The 9,037-nt window shown below is 43.1% G+C and overlaps 2 long non-coding RNA genes across 2 annotated transcripts; one reads left to right on the top strand and one right to left on the bottom strand.

Moving 5' to 3' along the window:
- Positions 1-1,679: 1,679 nt before the first annotated feature.
- On the bottom strand, positions 1,680-7,340 carry LOC135373006 (uncharacterized). Its single transcript, XR_010416212.1, has 3 exons — positions 7,253-7,340; positions 7,041-7,166; positions 1,680-2,005 (listed from the first exon to the last, which is right to left on the bottom strand). It is a non-coding gene; the product is annotated as an uncharacterized LOC135373006 (long non-coding RNA).
- Positions 7,341-7,971: 631 nt separating this feature from the next.
- On the top strand, positions 7,972-8,621 carry LOC135373007 (uncharacterized). The gene is made up of 4 exons (XR_010416214.1): positions 7,972-8,238; positions 8,303-8,388; positions 8,447-8,533; positions 8,593-8,621. It is a non-coding gene; the product is annotated as an uncharacterized LOC135373007 (long non-coding RNA).
- The last annotated feature ends 416 nt before the right edge of the window (positions 8,622-9,037 follow it).

The raw sequence follows: 9,037 nt of genomic DNA, 5'->3' as shown, positions 1-9,037 counted from the left end.
TCAAAACTGTCCATGAATCTAAAGGACCCAACGTCAATAGATTTGAATTTTTGACAGCTGCTGGCAATCACTCTTATTTTCGATTTTTGAGCAAATGCAAATGAGACTCAAGGAACTCACTATCATAGTTTGCATTGTGAGCAATGATTGGAATCATCTGAGGTGTTCTGAAATTGAGGTTGCACGATTGACACAAGGATTGTCCGAAACGTTCCACTTACACTGGTCATGGTCGCGCACTTTCTGGTTCTTTGCAAACGACTCTTTGCAAAAGTTACAGTGGGGTGCCGGCGGCGGGCTGGGCGTTCGTCTCTTCGCTCATTTCCAGAGGTGCAATCTGCTGTATCCACTCCAAAATTTCGTCATGTAATCTGTGCAGTAGACTCATGAACACAGCAACACAATTTGGTCACGAAAAAGGGGTTTCTGGAGAACATTTGAATCTGACGCTCGTATAACTAAGAGGCAGAAGGAGGGGAGGATATGATCTTCATACAACTTTCCTCCATCAAGACATGGTGACAGGACACTCTCAAAGTCATACACACCAGTAGAAAGGTACTTCAGCCAAAAGACGCTCACCAGCGAACTCTAAAGTGTCTCCTTTCTTTGGATAACTGTCTTGCCTACTTTCTGAAGTTTGCACAATGTTTATATGATTACTCAGGACAGCTTGTGTAGTGAAACCCATGGTACATCGCTTGCAATGGAAACGTCCACGTTTTGAAACAAACCATTGAAATTTGTGATGACCACAAAATGAGAGTCAATCATGAGTAGATCCACATGTTTTTCGCATTCCTCGTTCACAACTTTTATAGGATAGACAAATTTCTCTTCCCTTTCATATGCATAGACATTAATGGTGATGCCATTTTGCTTTTCAAACATTTCTACATCTTTGGGATACGCGATGGGAAATGACTCTGGGAGCACATACTGAGATAAGTATGACCGATACGAGGATGCTCTATGTCTTCGAAATCGATCAGCAGGATGCAATCCTGCTATCACGGAAAATGCAAAACACATATTTTGCTCACCCTCGTGCAGACCGTAATCCACATTCAGTAAAGACCTATTCTTTCGTTTCAACTCTGCAGGCAGCTCAAAGTCACTACAACCGATTAGTTCAGGCAGTAGACGTCCAACATTGATAATGCATGTGAGAATACGAAAGAGGAAAAAACCAGAGCCTTCGATTTCGAGACTTTCCAAGTTGTGCGCAATTCGCTGCCTGACTGAATAATAGCGGGTTCTATGTCAACTTCGACCCATACTGTCTCACCTTTGGCAGGCACGAATCGGTGTCTCAAGTCGTATCTCATATCATCCACTGTATGTCGTCCCAAGTTCTGCTTTGAGAAGGATGTAAAAACGTAATGGGAAACCAAAGTATCGCAACACACTACCAATATACTGTCCGTATAGATGAAAGAACGTTGTCACATCATGTCCAGCCTCGTCTCTGTCATGCAAGTGCAGCTCGAAGCGTCTTGTGTAATTTCGAAGTGTGCATAAAGTCTCACAGAATGGGATGCATGGTGTCTCCAGTTGGTGTACGTTTGCCAGATGAATTTGGAGTCCTACCGGTGTTGCGTAGAACTGTCGCTCATGTGGAGCACACAAGTGACAGGTGACCATGATTTCGAAGTTACTTTTTCTTCCCATTAGTGAAAATGATGTCTGGATACGCCAACTTCTTGCCATTGCGGTATCCATCCTTCTTCTCCATTTGGAGGTTTGGTAACTGTCTCATCTCTTCCAGGTCTTCGTCCGAAAGTCGCTTGAATCTATTCGGAAGGTAGACTTTCACCTTGGTCTCATTATCTGTCAGTAATTCTACGTAGACAGTGTCTCCATACATTGTCTCAATTCTGCGAATATCCAGAACATCAAATTTTTGATTCTTCGATAACATACTCATCTTTTGAATTTCTCCATCTCCCGACTTTTTCAGTTTGTTGAGTTTCTCCAAAATCGATGACATGCTTTCCTCGGAAAACTGAAAAAACGCATGGGGGAAAAGTTAGTTGACTCAACATGTACCCAGAGGGCGGCATACCTCTTCACGCTCAGATTCTCACTGAAGAAAACCCAATGTGTGTGACGGCTTATATACGAAAGACAACTCAACATTTTTTCGCAAATCATGACCTTGAATGTCTGAACAGTGAACAAACATGCATATAGTCACGTTATATCTTGTCAGGCCTTTTGAAAGTCTGCATCCTCCTCACACCACATGGTGAACGAACTTGTGTAGACATGTTATATCTTGTTAGTTCTTGAAACATCTTGCATGGACATGTGCTACAGCCTTGAACCTGCTGTCTGCATCTTTTTTTCTAACCTGCATAGACATGTTATGTCTTGCCAGATCTTTAAGACCTTGTATAGTCGTCTGCAAACCCGAACGTAATCTCCACATTTTCTTATATTATTTCCTCTTAAGCAGTTGCTGCAACACGTTTTCTTTTTTTTTATTATGTGGAGTCTTTAAAAGAAATATATTTATGAAGTTACGAAAGAGACAGTTATAAAAGCGAGTTTGAAATAGTAAAATGTGCAGTAGCTCTTGACGGTGACACCAGAGTGCCATGGCAAAGGAGAGCTCAAGGTGGTCCGATATTGAAACTCAACCCGGCGATTCGTGGTCCTCATCAGACAGTGATGAAGAAACACCAGACGGAGATGAGTGCGACAAATCGAACAAAAGTGTCTTTCGTATGCTAGCACCATGTCGCCAGCAGCACAGATCGTGGAAAGAACTTTCCAGGTGTGGTCTAATGGAGACGAAACGAATGTCTTTGGCGGAGGCTTTCAAGATTGTCGCCAATATAGTCCTCTTTCAAGAACTCCCCAAAAGTCTTCCAAACATTGGCGTCTGGGAGACTGCCAAAACCATGTATGCGAGTCTCAATAGAGAGCGTTTCGTTTCATACGACACACCATTCGGTTTGTTAACCAACTGGTCACACAAAATCGATGATTTGATGGACTACAAACAACAAATCGATCCTCTGTTGCTTTCAACAGAAAGCATATGTTTTATCGAAATCGCTGTGAAGTTGGGATACCACTCAACAGCAAAGTTCATCATGCTGTTCGTGATTGACTTTCTCAATTGTCGACTTGAAACTAATGTATAGCAACTGTCAAATAAATTCAGATTCTATGAAAAAACTTTCTCAGTTGCCTCTAGCAAGTAGATTGGAGCGGTGTCTCTCTCCTACATGCGCTGCGAGTTTCTGAAACTTCACATAACATCATACTGTATAGTATTTCACTGTGAAAAAAAAGATGACCGAGGTTGAATCGTACCGCTTCATTACTCCTGCTTCGATAACCATTTCGGGGCAAAGTCAGAGTGGAAAAACAACGTTGGTAACAAGACTTTTGACTCACAGAGCATCCGTTTTTGACAAACCATTTGATCGTATATTTTACATATACTTATACAAGCAACCATCTTTGACAAATTCCCCGAGGTCACATTTACGCGAGATATACCAGATAACTTGGAGAATGTCAGAAATTCTTTAATCATATTTGACGACTGTCTGGCCGACAAAGGTCGACTTAAAGAAATCTGTAATTTCTACGTTGCCGGCTGTCACCATCTAAATTGTTCATGTATTTTTATTACACAATATTTATTCGTCAACGAGCCCCTATATCGGTGCATTCAGTTTAATAGCAGCGCTCTGATTTTGTGTCGTTCTGCACGTATAGCGGATCAGATGCAGTTACTTTCACGACAGTTGTTTGGTCGAGGTAAAGGTGATTTGCTCTCCACCATATATAAAGATGCATGCAAGGAACCATATTCATACGTAGTAATCGATTTGTCTCAAAAGTGTCCGGACCACCTACGAGTGTGGACAAATATTTTCCCCGACGACCGACGGCAGATAGTATATAAAACATGAAGCGTGTGCGGAACAATATTCATTTCCTGCACTTGCTGGCCGAAACAAAGTCACCCGAACAACGTTACCATCTCCTGGAACATGCTACAAAGAATCAGTTAACAGCTATTAGAGAGATTTGTATAAATCTCTGTAAAGGGAACATCCAAGTGACTCCGAGTGTGCGAAAAAAACTGAAACCTTATGCAACCCCAATTCGAGCATTGGCAAAACGAGACGGCAGCAGTGTACAGAAAGTTCGCAGAGTATTGCAACAAACTGGTGGGTTTTTGCAGTTCCTCTTGCCACCACTACTCGGTCTCATCTCATCGCTAGGTGGCAGAGCGATTGCAAAAGCAATCGGTGTATAACTCATGCAGAAGTACGAGCTTGTTCCATATCGCGAATCTCCAATTCCTGAAATACTGCACAAGAATGAACCGGATGACATCAAAGCAAAAGAGATAATTCAATATCTCCACTCTTTGCTGCATCCCAATGTGGCGACGGATAGGACTACGACAGCTACAAGGAGAGAAGAGAGCGCACAGACGACAGAAGATGAGAGAAGTGACGCTGTCGCTGCTTTATGAGCAGTGGTTATAAGGTCAAAGCCAAACAACTTTTGCATATACTGCAGCAAACCATTTCCTGGGATCCGAAAACCTATCAGATCATTATTGATGGACAGCCACAAGAGGATACCAATATAATTGACCTCGTTTATTATCTCGTATCCAGAGCTCGTAGTACTCCGAGACCTCCATATCTTGATCGCATGTTACCTCATCTGGAGAAATTGAATTTGCCGTCACTCATTGTACCCTCATCGCGTCTTCAAAAGGGTGTCACAGTAGCGACTTCAAGCAGACGCTCACCAACTCTCGCTACTGAAACATCGCCACCGCTTACACGTGCTGCAAAACGCGCTCGCCATCAACAATGGATTCTCTTCTAGCTCAAGATGAAAAGAGTTACTTTGAAGATGCAAAGATACTGTCTCACTTCCCCTCAAGACATCATAAAAAGGTATTGGCAATGCTTCAACTAATAACAACTGTACTGGCGTACGACGAGAGTGGAAGAGTTATCTGTCACGGCAGAGTGATTCCCCAATCGTCTATTGTGGAGTTATTGCAGTACGAACTTCACAATAAGCAGCCCGCTTGGATGAGAGGTGACGTTTCAGCTACGATTAATGCATATCTGACTCTCGACGCTCTTCGAGTGCACGGCAGGAAGCGAAAGTGTTGATGGCTGCCTACTACGATCCACAACATGTTGCCAGTTTGGCGGAATACAGAGACTTGCGCAAGGCATTCGTGTAAAGAAGAGCAAAGTTGTCAAGTTTCTGGAGACGAGTGACCCTTACAGTCTGCACAAAGAGTTCAAGAGACCTTCGGTGTTCCGTAAAATAGTAGCTCTTGGTGTGAAGGAAACCTTCCAAAGCGACCTGAAGGATGTACAGAAACTTAAACATCATAACAGCGGCTTTCGCTATTTGCTATTCTGCATTGACGTTTTTTCTCGCCTTCTTGCAGTTGAGCCCATTCGTAATAAAAGACCTCCTGAGATAGTACGTGCTTTAACGCTTGCCTTCAGACGAATCGGAACACCCCGTCTTCTGCATACGGATCGCGGTGGCGAGTTCGTCAACAGTTTAGTGCAAACGTTTTTAAGAAAAAGGGTATTCATTGGTATAGCTCACATAGCCAGTACAAAGCAGCGCACGTCGAGAGACTTCAAAGGACTATAATGTCTACACTATATCGTATCTTTACATATCAGGGTCACAATCGATATCTAGACATCCTACCTCTCGTAGTAAAAGCATACAACAATCGAATACATAGATCTCTTTCTGCTAGACCCGTGGATGTAAACAAAGGAAATGAACACATTTTTCGAGCGAGACTCTACCCCACCCCAGCTGGACCACCAAAGCAACCACGATACAACGTTGGAAATATCGTGCGTATTGCTAAATACAGACATCAGTTGGTAAAGAAGTACTTAAGTTCTGCAACAACAGAATTGTTTATTGTGCGAGCTATCAAACTGGGTTATCCCAATACCTACCTATTACGTGACCTGAACAATGAGGATATCATTGGTGGTTTTTATGAGAGCGAACTTGTACGAGTGCGACAAATTCCAACAGTAGAAAAGATTATAAAAAGACGAGTCAAGAATGGCGAGCTTCAGTACTTGATTCACTCTGGTGACAGCTCGAAGTGGGTACCGGAAATTATCTTTTTGATTGACTGGCTGAATATGGACTGTTCACAGACTTCGGATGTACCTGAGGGAGGCAGGACTATCGAATACCTCGATTTTCGAGTGCAAGATCTGTGTGGAAAGCCTCATGCAACGTGGAAAGAAATGATGGACTGCAGTTTGACAGAGGGATCCGACCCAGTGATAGTGGAAGCCTTAAGGTAGTCACAGACATGGTGCTATTTCAAACGATGCCAGATCCCCTCCAAGTAGGGATGTTTGGAAGATTGCAAAGAAAATCTATGCTGGAGTCCACAGTGGCTGTTCACTGAGGTCGTCCCCAGGAGGTTTGAAAGTAATCAAGACTGGGCATGCACAATTGACAGTCTGTTGCTTTACGTGGATGAAGTGGATGCTATACGAATTGCTGAAGAGAGTCTATGTTTCATGGAGTATGCCGTCCGCTCAAAACTTCATTTTGTGGCAGGCTACATTAGTATGATGACCATTGACCTTCTTAAAAATAGACTGTTGCCTAAAAAAAATTCCATGTAGCAAAAGCGAAACAAAAATTCTCTTTAAAGCCTCGTTCTTGTCATTTCACTGTGTGACATGGATAAGTGCGGGTGGCTTGTCACTTCTCTTGGATTCCATATATGTCTAGCAATAGTACTGATATTACAGTTTAAAAAGCCACAATTTTCCACTGTACTTCAACAAGGCAACTGTAGCCTGGAGGTAGAACTGGAGGAATACGTTTATGTGCACAGGTGCCCCTCGGACTTGCTCTCCATTAGAATGTGGGATAAAGATGGTCGAGCGAAGCGCTATGGTGTTACACTGACACAAAACGAGACGCGTCAGTTGGATGAATGTCTCCATCGAATCAATGTTAATGAAACATTTCATTACCAGCATGAGTGTTTGCAAGTGTGTTGTCTATGTGATGAACGCACGTTGACACTCCGTCGGTGTCCTGGCAACATGTACTCTCTGAGTCGAATGGTTGGCAGACAACCTTCCGGCTATGGAATTTCCCTGTCGAAAAAAGCCATCACTTCACTGTCCTTATATCTGAATAATAAAAGTGTTATGTCTTGAAAAAGTATGTCTCTAAAGCTTACCATGTTCGTAATCCTCACAGCGTCAGCTGGGAGGGATTTTCATTTTTCCTCCTCAGGAATTTCTTCTTATGTAACCACGCGAGGATCGATTAGTATCGACTCTCAGGAAAAAAGTGAAAGATGGTGTGATTCGCATGCCTTCCCCTCCCAACGGATAACAAGTCTCAAGGCTGGTTAGCAATCAGGTAGGAATCGCTTGTGAAATGCGTAATAGGGATTCTGGAGAAAAACAAAGAGAAGCTAATTTACACGAGTTGCATTGCAAGTATAAGGAACACCAATACTGGAGTCACGTTTGGCGAAAAGAAACTATTCACTACTTAAGAAAGACTAATAAGACTCCATTATCTACACGTACGTCTTCGCAAGTCAAGAAAAAAACTGTCAAGTGAATGTAATTATAAAAGATGCAAAGCAGCCAGGTACAGTCGTATGGGGAAAAACCAATGCCAGACACGCATTCGAGATAGCGATCAAGGAGAAAAAGAGGTTATTCGTTGATCAAGTCGCCACGGGGGGGTTGTTATCTACATCCTCAACAAGATACTTTGTACGAAAACATGCAAAGAGTAACTAATTCATATGGGTTACACGATCAAGAGTGTAAGGAAAAGGCGATATGCTTAATTGCTACAAAGAACAACGAAAGAACGAGAGAGATTAGTCAGACATAGTTGACTATATAAGGTTACTTGATAGCCACATGCCGTGTGTCAGTGTACGTCTTCAGTGACCGCCGGCATGTCTCGTAAGTATTCTTCCTTACGTACTAGTGTCGCCTTTTCGGGTCACTATGACTTGTTAGCATAAGAGAAAATCACTTATGTATATAGCACGAGAAGTATGATATATCGAATAATATATTTGGGAAGCTTTTTCGAAAAAATGACTGAAAGAGGGTTCCACTTTCTAGGAAAGACATATCTTTGAGGTCTGTGACTTGCTCGGAGTTGCTGTGCTTCATGCATCCATGTAGTCCTCTATGAGTAGGTGTTTTGTAGGACCTTTCCAAAAAGTTTTTTCAACTCACTGGAAACGCACACTTTCTAGGAGTATCCCTCCGGTCCAAATAGTCATGTCCATGATTTTGAGTTGCTGTGCAGCTGTGCTTCAGACATCCATGCAGTCCCCTAAGGGTAGGTGTGGTCTTTGCAAAGCTCTCTCGACTCAGTGGAGCGTACACACTTTTTCTAGGATCGCCATCCAGGTCCATTTTTCGTCAAATTGTTGCGCCCATGCTTCGAGTGTGTGTGCATCAGGCAACCATGTAGTCTTCCACGGGTATGTGTCTTTGTAGAACAATTCAAATAATTTACTCACCTGAGCATAATTTTTTCTAGGATCACCCCCATGTCCATTCAAAATGTCGTGTCCATGCTCCAAACTGCTGTCCTTCATGCAATCGTCTTACAATGAAAATAAAATATAAAAACGAGACATATGTTTGGTTATCAATCACTTGCATGAGCCGGGGCGGGGCCGGCGCGAGATTGGTTTGGGCTATCTTGCTCTCAGCGTACTGCTAACAGCGCCTGGCTAGTTATGTCACTGCTAAATACGCACGGCAACGTCTGGAGAGCTCCCAGCGTCCTGCTAACAACGTCTGGCTAGCTATGTCATTTGCTAACTACGTACTGTGACTACCGTACTCCGTCGGCCCCCAGCGTAGAGCAATGTGTTGCTAGAATTACGTGATTGCTCCCAGCGTCTACTGCCCCCAGCGTCTGGCTGGCTATCTCAGTGCTAACTACGTACTGCATGCTCCAGCGTCCTGCTAACAACGTC

The sequence above is a fragment of the Ornithodoros turicata genome, unplaced genomic scaffold (genome assembly GCF_037126465.1).
Source record: "Ornithodoros turicata isolate Travis unplaced genomic scaffold, ASM3712646v1 Chromosome171, whole genome shotgun sequence".
Taxonomy (NCBI): domain Eukaryota; kingdom Metazoa; phylum Arthropoda; class Arachnida; order Ixodida; family Argasidae; genus Ornithodoros; species Ornithodoros turicata.
The sequence above is the reverse complement of the archived record's forward strand: the minus strand, read 5'-3'. Positions and strand labels throughout refer to the sequence as shown.